Raw genomic sequence first — 20,270 nt, 5'->3', positions numbered from 1 at the left:
ATCACATTTCATGTTAGAGGAAGGATCTCATGTTTGGTATTAGAGGCCTTGAGATATCACATCTCATGCTATAGGAAGGGTCTCAGGATTGGAATGGGAAGGAGTTGGATATCACATCTCAAGCTATAGGAAGGGTCTCAGGTTTGGTATAAGCATTGAGATATCACATCTCATGCTATAGGAAGGGTCTCAGGATTGGAATGGGAAGAAGTTGGATATCACATCACATGCTATAGGAAGGGTCTCAGGTTTGGTATAAGCATTGAGATATCACATCTCATGCTATAGGAAGGGTCTCAGGATTGGAATGGGAAGGAGTTGTATATGCCATCTCATGCCATAGGAAGGGTCTCAGGTTTTGTATAAGCATTGAGATATCACATCACATGCTATAGGAAGGGTCTCAGGATTGGAATGGGAAGGACTTGGATATCACATATCATGCTATAGGCAGGGTCTCAGGTTTGGAAAGGGAAGGAGATGGATATCACATTTCATGTTAGAGGTAGGATCTCAGGTTTGGTATTAGAGGCATTGAGATATCACATCTCATGCTATCAGAAGGGTCTCAGGATTGGAATGGGAAGGAGTTGGATATCACATCTCATGCTAAAGGGAGGGTCTCAGGTTTGGAAGGGGAAGGATTTGGAAATCACATCTCATATTATAGGAAGGATCTCAGGTTTGGTATTAGAAGCATTGAGATATCACATCTCATGCTATCGGAAGGATCTCAGGTTTGGTATAAGAGGCATTGAGATATCACATCTCATGCTATCATAAGGGTCTCAGGATTGGAATGGGAAGGAGTTGGATATCACATCTCATGTTATAGGAAGGATCTCAGGTTTGGTATTGGAAGCATTGAGACATCACATCTCATGCTATAGGAAGGGTCTCAGGATTGGAATGGGAAGGAGTTGGATATCACATCTCATGCTATAGGAAGGGTCTCAGATTTGGTATAAGCATTGAGATATCACATCTCATGCTATAGGAAGGGTCTCAGGATTGGAATGGGAAGGAGTTGTAAATGACATCTCAGGCCATAGGAAGGGTCTCAGGTTTGATATAAGCATTGAGATATCACATCTCTGCTATCGGAAGGGTCTCAGGATTGGAATGGGAAGGAGTTGGATATCCCATCTGAGTTGGATATCCCATCTCATGTTATAGGAAGGGTCTCAGGTTTGGTATTAGAAGCATTGAGATATCACATCTCATGCTATAGGAAGGGTCTCAGGATTGGAATGGGGAGGACTTGGATGTCACATCTCATGCTATAGGGAGGGTCTCAAGTTTGATATTAGAAACATTGAGATAACAAATGTCATGATATCGGAAGGGTCTCAGGATTGGAATGGGAAGGAGTTGGATATCACATCTCATGATAAAGGAAGGGTCTAAGGTTTGGAAGGGGAAGGATTTGGATATCACATCTCATGTTATAGGACGGGTCTCAGGTTTCGTATTAGAAGCATTGAGATATCAAGTCTCATGGTATAGAAAGGGTCTCAGAATTGGAATGGGAAGAAGTTGGATATCACATCTCAAGCTATAGGAAGGGTCTCAGGATTGGAATGGGAAGGAGTTTGATATCACATCTTATGCCATAGTATGGGTCTCAGATTTGGTAGAATCATTGGGATATCACATCTCATGCTATCGGAATGGTATCAGTATTGGATTTGGAAGGAGTTGGATATCCCATCTCATGCTATAGGAAAGGTCTCAGGTTGGAATGGGATGGAGTTGGATATCACATTTCATGTTATAGGAAGGGTCTCAGGATTGGCATGGGAAGGACTTGGATATCATATCTCATGCTATAGGAAGGCTCTCAGGTTTGGAAGGGGAAGGAGTTGGATATCACATTCATGTTAGAGGAAGGATCTCAGGTTTGGTATTAGAGGCCTTGAGATATCACATCTCATGCTATAGGAAGGGTCTCAGGATTGGAATGGGAAGGAGTTGGATATCACATCTCAAGCTATAGGAAGGGTCTCAGGTTTGGTATAAGCATTGAGATATCACATCTCATGCTATAGGAAGGGTCTCAGGATTGGAATGGGAAGGAGTTGGATATCACATCTCATGTTATAGGAAAGATCTCAGGTTTGGTATTAGAAGCATTGAGACATCACATCTCATGTTATAGGAAGGGTCTCAGGATTGGAATGGGAAGAAGTTGGATATCACATCTCATGCTATAGGAAGGGTCTCAGGTTTGAAAGGGGAAGGAGTTGGATATCCAATCTCATGTTATAGGACTGGTCTCAGGTTTGGTATTAGAAGCATTGAGATATCACATTGCATGCTGTAGGAAGGTTCTCAGGTTTGGAATGGGGAGGAATTGGATATCACATCTCATGTCAAACGAAGGATCTCAGGTTTGGTATTAGAAGCATTGAGATATCACATCTCATGCTATAGGAATGGTCTCAGGGTTGGAATGGGAAGGAGTTGGATATTACATTCTTGCTATAGGAAGGGTCTCATGTTTGGAATGGGAAGGAGTTGGATATCACATATGCTATAGGAAGGGTCTCAGGTTTGGAACGGGAAGGAGTTGGATATCCGATCTCATGTTATAGGAAGGGTCTCAGGTTTGGTATAAGCATTGAGATATCACATCTCTGCTATCAGAAGTGTCTCAGGATTGGAATGGGAAGGAGTTGGATATCCCATCTCATGTTATAGGACGGGTCTCAGGTTTGTTATTAGAATCATTGAGATATCATATTGCACGCTGCAGGAAGGGTCTAAGGATTGGAATGGGAAGGACTTGGATATCAAATCTCATGCTATAGATAGGCTCTCAGATTTGGAAAGGGAAGGAGTTGGATATCACATTTCATGTTAGAGGAAGGATCTCAGGTTTGGTATTAGAGGCATTGAGATATCACATCTCATGCTATAGGAAGCGTCTCAGGATTGGAATGGGAAGGAGTTGGGTATCACATCTCATGCTATAGGAAGGCTCAGGATTGGTATAAGTATTGAGATATAACATCTCATGCTATAGGAAGGGTCTCAGGATTGGAATGGAAGGAGTTGGATATCACATCTCATGTTATAGGAAGGATCTCAGGTTTGGTATTAGAAGCATTGAGACATCACATCTCATGCTATAGGAAGGGTCTCAGGATTGGAATGGGAAGGAGTTGGATATCACATCTCATGCTATAGGAAGGGTCTCAGGTTTGGTATAAGCATTGAGATATCACATCTCATGCTATAGGAAGGGTCTCAGGATTGGAATGGGAAGGAGTTGTATATGACATCTCATGTTATAGGAAGGGTCTCAGGTTTGGAATGGGAAGGAGTTGGATATGACATCTCTTGTTATAGGGAGGGTCTCAGGATTTGAATGGTAAGGAGTTGAACATCACATCTCATGCTATAGGAAGGGTCTCAGGTTGGAATGGGAAGGAGTTGGATATCACATCTCATCTCATGTTATATACAGGAAGGGTCTCAGGATTGGAATGGGAAGGATTTGGATATCACATCTCTTGCTATAGGAAGGGTCTCAGGTTTTTTATTAGAAACATTGAGATATCACATCTCATGCTATAGGAAGTGTTTTAGGATTGGAATGGGAAGTATTTGGATATCACATCTCATGCTAAAGGAAGGGTCTCAGGTTTGGAAGGGGAAGGATTTGGATATCACATCTCATCCAATAGGAAGGGTCTCAGGTTTGGAATGGGAAGGAATTGGATATCACATCTCATGTTATAGGAAGGGTCTCAGGTTTTATATTAGAAACATTGAGATATCACATCTCATGTTATAGGACGGTTCCCAGGTTTGGTATTAGAAGCATTGAGATATCACATCTCATGGTATAGGAAGGGTCTCAGGGTTGGAATGGGAAGGAGTTGGATATCACATCTCATCCAATAGGAAGGGTCTCAGGTTTGGAATGGGAAGGAATTGGATATCACATCTCATGTTATAGGAAGGATCTCAGGTTTGGTATTAGAAGCATTGAGATATCACATCTCATGCTATAGGAAGGGTCTCAGGATTGGAATGTGAAGGATTTGTATATCACATCTCATGCTAAAGGAAGGGTCTCAGGTTTGGTAGAAGCATTGAGATATCACATCTCATGCTATAGGAAGGGTCTCAGGATTTGAATGGCAAGGAGTTGGATATCACATCTCATGCCATAGGAAGGTTCTCAGGTTTGGTATAAGCATTGAGATATAACATCTCTGCTATCGGAAGGTTCTCAGGATTGGATTGGGAAGGAGTTGGATATCCCTTCTCATGCTATAGGAAGTGTCTCAGGTTGGAATGGGAAGGAGTTGAATATCACATCTCATGTTATAGGAAGGGTCTCAGGATTGGAATGGGAAGGATTTGGATATCACATCCCTTGCTATAGGAAGGGTCTCAGGATTGGAATGGGAAGGATTTGGATATCACATCTCATGTCATAGGAAGGATCTCAGGTTTGGTATTAGAAGCATTGATATATCACATCTCATGCTATAGGAATGGTCTCAGGATTGGAATGGGTAGGAGTTGGATATTACATTCTTGCTATAGGAAGGGTCTCATGTTTGGAATGGGAAGAAGTTGGATATCACATATGCTATAGGAAGTGTCTCAGGTTTGGAACGGGAAGGAGTTGGATATCACATCTCATGTTATAGGAAGGGTCTCAGGTTTGGTATAAGCATTGAGATATCACATCTCTGCTATCAGGAGTGGCTCAGGATTGGAATGGGAAGGAGTTGGATATCCCATCTCATGTTAAAGGACAGGTCTCTGGTTTGGTATTAGAATCATTGAGATATCACATCGCATGCTGTAGGAAGGGTCTAAGGATTGGAATGGGATGGACTTGGATATCACATCCCATGCTATAGGTAGGCTCTCAGGTTTGGTATAAGCATTGAGATATCACATCTCATGCTATAGGAAGGGTCTCAGGATTGGAATGGGAAGGATTTGGATATCACATCTCATGCTATAGGAAGGGTCTCAGGTTTGGTATAAGCATGGAGATATCACTTCTCATGCTATAGGAAGGGTCTCAGGATTGGAATGGGAAGGTGTTGGATATCACATCTCATGCTATAGGAAGGGTCTCAGATTTGGTATAAGCATTGAGATATCACATCTCATGCTATAGGAAGGGTCTCAGGATTGGAATGGGAAGGAGTTGTATATGACATCTCAGGCCTTAGGAAGGGTCTCAGGTTTGGTACAAGCACTGAGATATCACATCTTTGCTATCGGAAGGGTCTCAGGATTGGAATGGGAAGGAGTTGGATATCCCATCTCATGTTATAGGAAGGGTCTCAGGTTTGGTATTAGAAGCATTGAGATATCACATCTCATGCTATAGGAAGGGTCTCAGGATTGGAATGGGAAGGACTTGGATGTCACATCTCATGCTATAGGGAGGGTCTCAAGTTTGATATTAGAAGCATTGAGATAACAAATCTCATGATATCGGAAGGGTCTCAGGATTGGAATGGGAAGGAGTTGGATATCACAACTCATGATAAAGGAAGGGTCTAAGGTTTGGAAGGGGAAGGATTTGGATATCACATCTCATGTTATAGGACGGGTCTCAGGTTTGGTATTAGAAGCATTGAGATATCAAGTCTCATGGTATAAGAAGGGTCTCAGAATTGGAATGGGAAGGAGTTGGATATCACATCTCAAGCTATAGGAAGCGTCTCAGGATTGGAATGGGAAGGAGTTTGATATCACATCTCATGCCATAGTATGGGTCTCAGGTTTGGTAGAAGCATTGGGATATCACATGTCATGCTATCGGAAGGGTATCAGTATTGGATTTGGAAGGAGTTGGATATCCCATCTCATGCTATAGGAAGGGTCTCATGTTAGAATGGGAAGGATTTGGATATCACATTTCATGTTATAGGAAGGGTCTCAGGATTGGAATGGGAAGGACTTGGATATCATATCTCATGCTATAGGAAGGCTCTCAGGTTTGGAAGGGGAAGGAGTTGGATATCACATTTCATGTTAGAGGAAGGATCTCAGGTTTGGTATAAGCATTGAGATATCACATCTCATGCTATAGGAAGGGTCTCAGGATTGGAATGGGAAGAAGTTGGATATCACATCTCATGCTATAGGAAGGGTCTCAGGATTGGAATGGGAAGGAGTTGGATATCACATCTCATGTTATAGGAAGGATCTCAGGTTTGGTATTAGAAGCATTGAGACATCACATCTCATGCTATAGGAAGGGTCTCAGGATTGGAATGGGAAGGAGTTGGATATCACATCTCATGCTATAGGAAGGGTCTCAGGTTTGGTATAAGCATTGAGATATCACATCTCATGCTATAGGAAGGGTCTCAGGATTGGAATGGGAAGGATTTGGATATCACATCTTATGCTATAGGAAGGGTCTCAGGTTTGGTATAAGCATTGAGATATCACATCTCATGCTATAGGAAGGGTCTCAGGATTGGAATGGGAAGAAGTTGGATATCACATCTCATGCTATAGGAAGGGTCTCAGGTTTGGTATAAGCATTGAGATATCACATCTCATGCTATAGGAAGGGTCTCAGGGTTGGAATGGGAAGGAGTTGTATATGACATCTCATGCCATAGCAAGGGTCTCAGGTTTGGTATAAGCATTGAGATATCAAATCACATTCTATAGGAAGGGTCTCAGGATTGGAATGGGAAGGACTTGGATATCACATCTCATGCTATAGGCAGGGTCTCAGGTTTGGAAAGGGAAGGAGATGGATATCACATTTCATGTTAGAGGTAGGATCTCAGGTTTGGTATTAGAGGCATTGAGATATCACATCTCATGCTATCAGAAGGGTCTCAGGATTGGAATGGGAAGGAGTTGGATATCACATTTCATGCTAAAGGGAGGGTCTCAGGTTTGGAAGGGGAAGGATTTGGAAATCACATCTCATATTATAGGAAGGATCTCAGGTTTGGTATTAGAAGCATTGAGATATCACATCTCATGCTATCGGAAGGATCTCAGGTTTGGTATAAGAGGCATTGAGATATCACATCTCATGCTATCATAAGGGTCTCAGGATTGGAATGGGAAGGAGTTGGATATCACATCTCATGTTATAGGAAAGATCTCAGGTTTGGTATTAGAAGCATTGAGACATCACATCTCATGCTATAGGAAGGGTCTCAGGATTGGAATGGGAAGGAGTTGGATATCACATCTCATGCTATAGGAAGGGTCTCAGGTTTGGTATAAGCATTGAGATATCACATCTCATGCTATAGGAAGGGTCGCAGGATTGGAATGGGAAGGATTTGGATATCACATCTTATGCTATAGGAAGGGTCTCAGGTTTGGTATAAGCATGGAGATATCACTTCTCATGCTATAGGAAGGGTCTCAGGGTTGGAATGGGAAGGAGTTGGATATCACATCTCATGCTATAGGAAGGGTCTCAGATTTGGTATAAGCATTGAGATATCACATCTCATGCTATAGGAAGGGTCTCAGGATTGGAATGGGAAGGAGTTGTATATGACATCTCAGGCCATAGGAAGGGTCTCAGATTTGGTATAAGCATTGAGATATCACATCTCATGATATCGGAAGGGTCTCAGGATTGGAATGGGAAGGAGTTGGATATCACATCTCATGATAAAGGAAGGGTCTAAGGTTTGGAAGGGGAAGGATTTGGATATCACATCTCATGTTATAGGACGGGTCTCAGGTTTGGTATTAGAAGCATTGACATATCAAGTCTCATGGTATAAGAAGGGTCTCAGGATTGGAATGGGAAGGAGTTTGATATCACATCTCATGCCATAGTATGGGACTCAGGTTTGGTAGAAGCATTGGGATATCACATCTCATGCTATCGGAAGGGTATCAGTATTGGATTTGGAAGGAGTTGGATATCCCATCTCATGCTATAGGAAGGGTCTCAGGTTGGAATGGGAAGGAGTTGGATATCACATTTCATGTTATAGGAAGGGTCTCAGGATTGGAATGGGAAGGACTTGGATATCATATCTCATGCTATAGGAAGGCTCTCAGGTTTGGAAGGGGAAGGAGTTGGATATCACATTTCATGTTAGAGGAAGGATCTCAGGTTTGGTATTAGAGGCCTTGAGATATCACATCTCATGCTATAGGAAGGGTCTCAGGATTGGAATGGGAAGGAGTTGGATATCACATCTCAAGCTATAGGAAGGGTCTCAGGTTTGGTATAAGCATTGAGATATCACATCTCATGCTATAGGAAGGGTCTCAGGATTGGAATGGGAAGAAGTTGGATATCACATCACATGCTATAGGAAGGGTCTCAGGTTTGGTATAAGCATTGAGATATCACATCTCATGCTATAGGAAGGGTCTCAGGATTGGAATGGGAAGGAGTTGTATATGCCATCTCATGCCATAGGAAGGGTCTCAGGTTTTGTATAAGCATTGAGATATCACATCACATGCTATAGGAAGGGTCTCAGGATTGGAATGGGAAGGACTTGGATATCACATATCATGCTATAGGCAGGGTCTCAGGTTTGGAAAGGGAAGGAGATGGATATCACATTTCATGTTAGAGGTAGGATCTCAGGTTTGGTATTAGAGGCATTGAGATATCACATCTCATGCTATCAGAAGGGTCTCAGGATTGGAATGGGAAGGAGTTGGATATCACATCTCATGCTAAAGGGAGGGTCTCAGGTTTGGAAGGGGAAGGATTTGGAAATCACATCTCATATTATAGGAAGGATCTCAGGTTTGGTATTAGAAGCATTGAGATATCACATCTCATGCTATCGGAAGGATCTCAGGTTTGGTATAAGAGGCATTGAGATATCACATCTCATGCTATCATAAGGGTCTCACGATTGGAATGGGAAGGAGTTGGATATCACATCTCATGTTATAGGAAGGATCTCAGGTTTGGTATTGGAAGCATTGAGACATCACATCTCATGCTATAGGAAGGGTCTCAGGATTGGAATGGGAAGGAGTTGGATATCACATCTCATGCTATAGGAAGGGTCTCAGATTTGGTATAAGCATTGAGATATCACATCTCATGCTATAGGAAGGGTCTCAGGATTGGAATGGGAAGGAGTTGTATATGACATCTCAGGCCAAAGGAAGGGTCTCAGGTTTGATATAAGCATTGAGATATCACATCTCTGCTATCGGAAGGGTCTCAGGATTGGAATGGGAAGGAGTTGGATATCCCATCTGAGTTGGATATCCCATCTCATGTTATAGGAAGGGTCTCAGTTTTGGTATTAGAAGCATTGAGATATCACATCTCATGCTATAGGAAGGGTCTCAGGATTGGAATGGGGAGGACTTGGATGTCACATCTCATGCTATAGGGAGGGTCTCAAGTTTGATATTAGAAACATTGAGATAACAAATGTCATGATATCGGAAGGGTCTCAGGATTGGAATGGGAAGGAGTTGGATATCACATCTCATGATAAAGGAAGGGTCTAAGGTTTGGAAGGGGAAGGATTTGGATATCACATCTCATGTTATAGGACGGGTCTCAGGTTTGGTATTAGAAGCATTGAGATATCAAGTCTCATGGTATAGAAAGGGTCTCAGAATTGGAATGGGAAGAAGTTGGATATCACATCTCAAGCTATAGGAAGGGTCTCAGGATTGGAATGGGAAGGAGTTTGATATCACATCTTATGCCATAGTATGGGTCTCAGATTTGGTAGAAGCATTGGGATATCACATGTCATGCTATCGGAATGGTATCAGTATTGGATTTGGAAGGAGTTGGATATCCCATCTCATGCTATAGGAAAGGTCTCAGGTTGGAATGGGATGGAGTTGGATATCACATTTCATGTTATAGGAAGGGTCTCAGGATTGGAATGGGAAGGACTTGGATATCATATCTCATGCTATAGGAAGGCTCTCAGGTTTGGAAGGGGAAGGAGTTGGATATCACATTCATGTTAGAGGAAGGATCTCAGGTTTGGTATTAGAGGCCTTGAGATATCACATCTCATGCTATAGGAAGGGTCTCAGGATTGGAATGGGAAGGAGTTGGATATCACATCTCAAGCTATAGGAAGGGTCTCAGGTTTGGTATAAGCATTGAGATATCACATCTCATGCTATAGGAAGGGTCTCAGGATTGGAATGGGAAGGAGTTGGATATCACATCTCATGTTATAGGAAAGATCTCAGGTTTGGTATTAGAAGCATTGAGACATCACATCTCATGTTATAGGAAGGGTCTCAGGATTGGAATGGGAAGAAGTTGGATATCACATCTCATGCTATAGGAAGGGTCTCAGGTTTGGAAGGGGAAGGAGTTGGATATCCAATCTCATGTTATAGGACTGGTCTCAGGTTTGGTATTAGAAGCATTGAGATATCACATTGCATGCTGTAGGAAGGTTCTCAGGTTTGGAATGGGGAGGAATTGGATATCACATCTCATGTCAAACGAAGGATCTCAGGTTTGGTATTAGAAGCATTGAGATATCACATCTCATGCTATAGGAATGGTCTCAGGGTTGGAATGGGAAGGAGTTGGATATTACATTCTTGCTATAGGAAGGGTCTCATGTTTGGAATGGGAAGGAGTTGGATATCACATATGCTATAGGAAGGGTCTCAGGTTTGGAACGGGAAGGAGTTGGATATCCGATCTCATGTTATAGGAAGGGTCTCAGGTTTGGTATAAGCATTGAGATATCACATCTCTGCTATCAGAAGTGTCTCAGGATTGGAATGGGAAGGAGTTGGATATCCCATCTCATGTTATAGGACGGGTCTCAGGTTTGTTATTAGAATCATTGAGATATCATATTGCACGCTGCAGGAAGGGTCTAAGGATTGGAATGGGAAGGACTTGGATATCACATCTCATGCTATAGATAGGCTCTCAGATTTGGAAAGGGAAGGAGTTGGATATCACATTTCATGTTAGAGGAAGGATCTCAGGTTTGGTATTAGAGGCATTGAGATATCACATCTCATGCTATAGGAAGCGTCTCAGGATTGGAATGGGAAGGAGTTGGGTATCACATCTCATGCTATAGGAAGGCTCAGGATTGGTATAAGTATTGAGATATAACATCTCATGCTATAGGAAGGGTCTCAGGATTGGAATGGAAGGAGTTGGATATCACATCTCATGTTATAGGAAGGATCTCAGGTTTGGTATTAGAAGCATTGAGACATCACATCTCATGCTATAGGAAGGGTCTCAGGATTGGAATGGGAAGGAGTTGGATATCACATCTCATGCTATAGGAAGGGTCTCAGGTTTGGTATAAGCATTGAGATATCACATCTCATGCTATAGGAAGGGTCTCAGGATTGGAATGGGAAGGAGTTGTATATGACATCTCATGCCGTAGGAAGGGTCTCAGGTTTCGTATAAGCATTGAGATATCACATCTCTGCTATCGGAAGGGTCTCAGGATTGGAATGGGAAGGAGTTAGATATCCCATCTCATGTTATAGGAAGAGTCTCAGGTTTGGTATTAGAAGCATTGGATATCACATATCATGCTATAGGAAGTGTCTCAGGATTGGAATGGGAAGGACTTGGATATCACATCTCATGCTATAGGGAGGGTCTCAAGTTTGATATTAGAAGCATTGAGATATCACATCTCATGCTATAGGAAGGGTCTCAGGATTGGAATGGGAAGGAGTTGGATATCACATCTCATGCTATAGGAAGGGTCTCAGGTTTGGTATAAGCAGTGAGATATCACATCTCATGCTATAGGAAGGGTCTCAGGATTGGAATGGGAAGGAGTTGGATATCACATCTCATGTTATAGGAAGGATCTCAGGTTTGGTATAAGCATTGAGATATCACATCTCTGCTATCGGAAGGGTCTCAGGATTGGAATGGGAAGGAGTTGGATATTCCCATCTCATGTTATAGGAAGGGTCTCAGGTTTGGTATTAGAAGCATTGAGATATCACATCTATTGCTGTAGGAAGGGTCTCAGGATTGGAATTGGAAGGAGTTGGATATCACATCTCATGCTATAGGAAGGATCACAGGTTTGGTATTAGAAGCATTGAGATATCACATCTCATGCTATCAGAAGGGTCTCAGGATTGGAATGGGAAGGAGTTGGATATCACATCTCATGCTATAGGAAGGGTCTCAGGTTTGGAACGGGAAGGAGTTGGATATCCCATCTCATGTTATAGGACGGGTCTCAGGTTTGGTATTAGAAGCATTGAGATATCACATCTCTGCTATCGGAGGTGTCTCAGGATTGGGATGGGAAGGAGTTGGATATCTCATCTCACGCTATAGGAAGGGTATCAGGTTTGGAACGGGAAGGAGTTGGATATCCCATCTCATGTTATAGGACGGGTCTCAGGTTTGGTATTAGAAGCATTGAGATATCACATCGCATGCTGTAGGAAGGATCTCAGGTTTGGAATGGGAAGGAATTGGATATCACATCTCATGTCATAGGAAGTATCTCAGGTTTGGTATTAGAAGCATTGAGATATCACATCTCATGCTATAGGAATGGTCTCAGGATTGGAATGGGTAGGAGTTGGATATTACACTCTTGCTATAGGAAGGGTCTCATGTTTGGAATGGGAAGGAGTTGGATATCACATATGCTATAGGAAGGGTCTCAGGTTTGGAACGGGAAGGAGTTGGATATCACATCTCATGCTATAGGTAGGCTCTCAGGTTTGGTATAAGCATTGAGATATCACATCTCATGCTATTTGAAGGGTCTCAGGATTGGAATGGGAAGGATTTGGATATCACATCTCATGCTATAGGAAGGGTCTCAGGTTTGGTATAAGCATGGAGATATCACTTCTCATGCTATAGGAAGTGTCTCAGGATTGGAATGGGAAGGAGTTGGATATCACATCTCATGTTATAGGAAGGATCTCAGGTTTGGTATTAGAAGCATTGAGACATCACATCTCATGCAATAGGAAGGGTCTCAGGATTGGAATGGGAAGTAGTTGGATATCACATCTCATGCTAAAGGGAGGGTCTCAGGTTTGGAAGGGGAAGGATTTGGATATTACATCTCGTGTTGTAGGAATGATCTCAGGTTTGGTATTAGAAGCATTCAGATATCACATCTCATGCTATCGGAAGGATCTCAGGTTTGGTATTAGAAGCATTGAGATATCAAATCTCATGCTATAGGAAGGGTCGCAGGATTGGAATGGGAAGGAGTTCGATATCACATCTCATGCTATGGGAAGGGTCTCAGGATTGGAATGGGAAGGAGTTTTATATGACATCTCATGCCATAGGAATGATCTCAGGTTTGGTATTAGAAGCATTGAGACATAACATCTCATGTTATAGGAAGGGTCTCAGGATTGGAATGGGAAGGAGTTGGATATCACATCTCATGCTATAGGAAGGGTCTCAGGTTTGGTATAAGTATTGAGATATCACATCTCATGCTATAGGAAGGGTCTCAGGATTGGAATGGGAAGGAGTTGTATATGACATCTCATGCCACAGGAAGGGTCTCAGGTTTGGTATAAGCATTGAGATATCACATCTCTGCTATCGGAAGGGTCTCATGATTGGAATGGGAAGGAGTTGGATATCCCATCTTACGTTATAGGAAGGGTCTCAGGTTTGGTATTAGAAGCATTGAGATATCACATCTCATGCTATAGGAAGGGTCTCAGGATTGGAATGGGAAGGACTTGGATATCACATCTCATTCTATAGGGAGGGTCTCACGTTTGGAAAGGGAAGGAGTTGGATATCACATTTCATGTTAGATGTAGGATCTCAGGTTTGGTATTAGAGGCATTGAGATATCACATCTCATGCTATCAGAAGGGTCTCAGGATTGGAATGGGAAGGAGTTGGATATCACATCTCATGCTAAAGGGAGGGTCTCAGGAATGGAAGGGGAAGTATTTGGATATCACATCTCATGTTATAGGAAGGATCTCAGGTTTGGTATTAGAAGCATTGAGATATCACATCTCATGCTATCGGAAGGATCTCAGGTTTGGTATTAGAGGCATTGAGATATCACATCTCATGCTAAAGGGAGGGTCTCAGATTTGGAAGGGGAAGGATTTGGATATCACATCTCTTGTTATAGGAAGGATCACAGGTTTGGTATTAGAAGCATTGAGATATCACATCTCATGCTATGGGAAGGGTCTCAGGATTGGAATGGGAAGGAGTTGGATATCGCATCTCATGCTATAGGAAGGGTCTCAGGTTTGGAACGGGAAGGAGTTAGATATCACATCTCATGTTATAGTAAGAGTCTCAGGTTTGGTATAAGCATTGAGATTTCACATCTCTGCTATCGGAGGTGTCTCAGGATTGGGATGGGAAGGAATTGGATATCACATCTCATGCTATAGGAAGGGTATCAGGTTTGGAACGGGAAGGAGTTGGATATCCCATCTCATGTTATAGGACGGGTCTCAGTTTTGATATTAGAAGCATTGAGATATCACATCACATGCTGTAGGAAGGGTCTCAGGTTTGGAATGAGAAGGATTTAGATATCACATCTCATGTCATAGGAAGGATCTCAGGTTTGGTATAAGCATTGAGATATCACATCTCTGCTATTGGAAAGGTCTCAAGATTGGAATGGGAAGGACTTGGATATCACAATTCATGTTATAGGAAGGGTCTCAGGTTTGGTATTAGAAGCATTGAGATATGACATCTCATGCTATAGGAAGGGTCTCAGGATTGGAATGGGAAGGACTTGGATATCACATCTCATGTTATAGGAAGGGTCTCAGGTTTGGTATTAGAAGCATTGAGATATCACATCTCATGCTATAGGAAGGGTCTCAGGAGTGAAGTGGGAAGGAGTTGGATATCACATCTCATGATACAGGAAGGGTCTAAGGTTTGGAAGGGGAAGGATTTGGATATCACATCTCATGTTATTGGACTGGTCTCAGGTTTGGTATTAGAAGCATTGAGATATCAAGTCTCATGGTATAGGACGGGAGTTTGATATCACATCTCATGCCATGGTATGGGTCTCAGGTTTTGTAGAAGCATTGGGATATAAAATCTCATGCTATCGGAAGGATATCAGGATTAGATTTGGAAGGAGTTGGATATCCCATCTCATGCTATAGGAAGGGTCTCAGGTTGGAATGGGAAGGAGTTGGATATCACATCTCATGTTATAGGAAGGGTCTCAGGATTGGAATGGGAAGGACTTGGATATCACATCTCATGCTGTAGGAAGGCTCTCAGGTTTGGAAAGGGAAGGAGTTGGATATCACATTTCATGTTAGAGGTAGGAGCTCAGGTTTGGTATTAGAGGCATTGAGATATCACATCTCATGCTATCAGAAGGGTATCAGGATTGGAATGGGAAGGAATTGGATATCACATCTCATGCTAAAGGGAGGGTCTCAGGTTTGGTATTAGAAGCATTGAGATATCACATCTCATGCTATCGGAAGGATCTCAGGTTTGGTATTAGAAGCATTGAGATATCACATCTCATGCTATAGGAAGGGTCTCAGGATTGGAATGGGAAGGAGTTGGATATCACATCTCATGTTATAGGAAGGATCTCAGGTTTGGTATTAGAAGCATTGAGATATCACATCTCATGCTATAGGAAGGGTCTCAGGATTGGAATGGGAAGGAGTTGGATATCACATCTCATGCTAAAGGAAGGGTCTCAGTTTTGGTAGAAGCATTGAGATATCACATCTCATGCTATAGGAAGGGTCTCAGGATTGGAATGGGAAGGAGTTGGATATCACATCTCGTGCTATAGGAAGGGTCTCAGGTTTGGTATAAGCATTGAGATATCACATCTCTGCTATCGGAAGGGTCTCAGGATTGGAATGGGAAGGACTTAGATATCACATCTCATGCTATAGGGAGGGTCTCAGTATTGATATTAGAAGCATTGAGATATCACATCTCATGCTATCGGAAGGGTCTCAGGATTGGAATGGAAGGAGCTGGATATCACATCTCATGCTAAGACTTGATATACCCTTCCTATAAAATGAGATGGGAATATCCAACTCCTTCCCATTCCAATCCTGAGACCCTTCCGATAGCAGAGATGTGATATCTCAATGCTTATACCAAACCTGAGATCCTTCCTATAACATGAGGTGTGATATCCAACTCCTTCCCATTCCAATCCTGAGACACTTCCTATAGCATGAGATGTGATATCTCACTGCATATACCAAACCTGATACCCTTCCTATAGCATGAGATGTGATATCCAACTCCTTCCCATTCCAATCCTGAGTCCCTTCCTATAGCATGAGATGTGATATCTCAATGCTTCTAATATCAAACTTGAGACCCTCCCTATAGCATGAGATGCGATATCCAAGTCCTTCACATTCCAATCCTGAGACACTTCCTATAGCATGAGATGTGATATCTCAATGCTTCTAATACCAAACCTGAGACTCTTCCTATAACATGAGATGGGATATCCAACTCCTTCCCATTCCAATCCTGAGACCCTTCCAAAAGCAGAGATGTGATATCTCAATGCTTATACCAAACCTGAGACCCTTCCTATGGCATGAGATGTCATATACATATCCTTCCCATTCCAATCCTGAGACCCTTCCTATAGCATGAGATGTGATATCTCAATGCTTATACCAAACCTGAGACCCTTCCTATAGCATGAGATGTGATATCCAACTCCTTCCCATTCCAATCCTGAGACCCTTCCTATAGCATGAGATGTGATATCTCAATGCCTCTAATACCAAACCTGAGATCCTTCCTCTAACATGAAATGTGATATCCAACACCTTCCCTTTCCAAACCTGAGAGCCTACCTATAGCTTGAGATGTGATATCCAAGTCCTTCCCATTCCAATCCTTAGACCCTTCCTACAGCATGCAATATGATATCTCAATGATTCTAATAACAAACCTGAGACCCGTCCTATAACATGAGATGGGATATCCAACTCCTTCCCATTCCAATCCTGAGACACTTCCGATAGCAGAGATGTGATATCTCAATGCTTATACCAAACCTGAGACCCTTCCTATAACATGAGATGTGATATCCAACTCCTTCCAAATCCAATCCTGATACCCTTCCGATAGCATGAGATGTGATATCCCAATGCTTCTACCAAACCTGAGACCCTTACTATGGCATGAGATGTGATATCAAACTCCTTCCCATTCCAATCCTGAGACCCTTCCTATAGCTTGAGATGTGATATCCAACTCCTTCCCATTCCAATTCTGAGACCCTTCCTATACCATGAGACTTGATATCTCAATGCTTCTAATACCAAACCTGAGACCCGTCCTATAACATGAGATGTGATATCCAAATCCTTCCCCTTCCAAACCTTAGACCCTTCCTTTATCATGAGATGTGATATCCAACTCCTTCCCATTCCAATCCTGAGACCCTTCCGATATCATGAGATGTGATATCTCAATGCTTCTAATATCAAACTTGAGACCCTCCCTATAGCATGAGATGTGATATCCAAGTCCTTCCCATTCCAATCCTGAGACCCTTCCTATAACATGAGATGGGAATATCCAACTCCTTCCCATTCCAATCCTGAGACCCTTCCGATAACAGAGATGTGATATCTCAATGCTTATACCAAACCTGAGATCCTTCCTATAACATGAGATGTAATATCCAACTTCTTCCCATTCCAATCCTGAGACACTTCCTATAGCATGAGATGTGATATCTCACTGCTTATACCAAACCTAAGACCCTTCCTATAGCATGAGATGTGATATCCAACTCCTTCCCATTCCAATCCTGAGAGCCTACCTATAGCTTGAGATGTGATATCCAAGTCCTTCCCATTCCAATCCTTAGACCCTTCCTACAGCATGCAATATGATATCTCAATGATTCTAATAACAAACCTGAGACCCGTCCTATAACATGAGATGGGATATCCAACTCCTTCCCATTCCAATCCTGAGACACTTCCGATAGCAGAGATGTGATATCTCAATGCTTATACCAAACCTGAGACCCTTCCTATAACATGAGATGTGATATCCAACTCCTTCCAAATCCAATCCTGATACCCTTCCGATAGCATGAGATGTGATATCCCAATGCTTCTACCAAACCTGAGACCCTTACTATGGCATGAGATGTGATATCAAACTCCTTCCCATTCCAATCCTGAGACCCTTCCTATAGCTTGAGATGTGATATCCAACTCCTTCCCATTCCAATTCTGAGACCCTTCCTATACCATGAGACTTGATATCTCAATGCTTCTAATACCAAACCTGAGACCCGTCCTATAACATGAGATGTGATATCCAAATCCTTCCCCTTCCAAACCTTAGACCCTTCCTTTATCATGAGATGTGATATCCAACACCTTCCCATTCCAATCCTGAGACCCTTCCGATATCATGAGATGTGATATCTCAATGCTTCTAATATCAAACTTGAGACCCTCCCTATAGCATGAGATGTGATATCCAAGTCCTTCCCATTCCAATCCTGAGACCCTTCCTATAACATGAGATGGGAATATCCAACTCCTTCCCATTCCAATCCTGAGACCCTTCCGATAACAGAGATGTGATATCTCAATGCTTATACCAAACCTGAGATCCTTCCTATAACATGAGATGTAATATCCAACTTCTTCCCATTCCAATCCTGAGACACTTCCTATAGCATGAGATGTGATATCTCACTGCTTATACCAAACCTAAGACCCTTCCTATAGCATGAGATGTGATATCCAACTCCTTCCCATTCCAATCCTGAGACCGTTCCTATAGCATGAGATGAGATATCTCAATGCTTCTAATACCAAACCTGAGACTCTTCCTATAACATGAGATGGGATATCCAACTCCTTCCCATTCCAATTCTGAGACCCTTCCGATAGTAGAGATGTGATATCTCACTGCTTATACCAAACCCGAGACCCTTCCTATAGCATGAGATGTGATATCCAACTCCTTCCCATTCCAATCCTGAGACCCTTCCTATAGCATGAGATGTGATATCTCAATGCTTATACCAAACCTGAGACCCTTCATATAGCATGAGATGTGAAATCCAACTCCTTCCCATTACAATCCTGAGACCCTTCCTATAGCATGAGATGTGATGTCTCAATGCTTCTAATACCAAACCTGAGATCCTTCCTATAACATGAGATGTGATATCCAACTCCTTCCATTCCAATCCTGAGACCCTTCCTATAGCGTGAGATGTGATATCTCAATGCTTCTGATATCAATCTTGAAACCCTCCCTATAGCATGAGATGTGATATCCAAGTCCTTCCCATTCCAATCCTGAGACACTTCCTATAGCATGAGATGTGATATCTCAATGCTTCTAATACCAAACCTGAGACTCTTCCTATAACATGAGATGGGATATCCAACTCCTTCCCATTCCAATCCTGAGACCCTTCCAAAAGCAGAGATGTGATATCTCAATGCTTATACCAAACCTGAGACCCTTCCTATGGCATGAGATGTCATATACATATCCTTCCCATTCCAATCCTGAGACCCTTCCTATAGCATGAGATGTGATATCTCAATGCTTATACCAAACCTGAGACCCTTCCTATAGCATGAGATGTGATATCCAAGTCCTTCCCATTTCAATCCTTAGACCCTTCCTATAGCATGCAATATGATATCTCAATGAATCTAATACCAAACCTGAGACTCTTCCTATAACATGAGATGGGATATCCAACTCCTTCCCATTCCAATCCTGAGACCCTTCCAAAAGCAGATATGTGATATCTCAATGCTTATACCAAACCTGAGACCCTTCCTATGGCATGAGATGTCATATACATATCCTTCCCATTCCAATCCTGAGACCCTTCCTATAGCATGAGATGTGATATCTCAATGCTTATACCAAACCTGAGACCCTTCCTATAGCATGAGATGTGATATCCAAGTCCTTCCCATTCCAATCCTTAGACCCTTCCTATAGCATGCAATATGACATCTCAATGATTCTAATAACAAACCTGAGACCCGTCCTATAACATGAGATGGGATATCCAACTCCTTCCCATTCCAATCCTGAGACCCTTCCGATAGCAGAGATGTGATATCTCAATGCTTATACCAAACCTGAGTCCCTTCCTACGGCATGAGATGTCATATACAACTCCTTCCCATTCCAATCCTGAGACCCTTCCCATAGCATGAGATGTGATATCTCAATGCTTATACCAAACCTGAGACCCTTCATATAGCATGAGATGTGATATCCAACTCCTTCCCATTCCAATCCTGAGACCCTTCCGATAGCAGAGATGTGA

This window comes from Ambystoma mexicanum, chromosome 7p, assembly GCF_040938575.1.
Source record: "Ambystoma mexicanum isolate Mex_15411 chromosome 7p, UKY_AmexF1_1, whole genome shotgun sequence".
NCBI classification, from domain to species: domain Eukaryota; kingdom Metazoa; phylum Chordata; class Amphibia; order Caudata; family Ambystomatidae; genus Ambystoma; species Ambystoma mexicanum.
The sequence above is the reverse complement of the archived record's forward strand: the minus strand, read 5'-3'. Positions refer to the sequence as shown.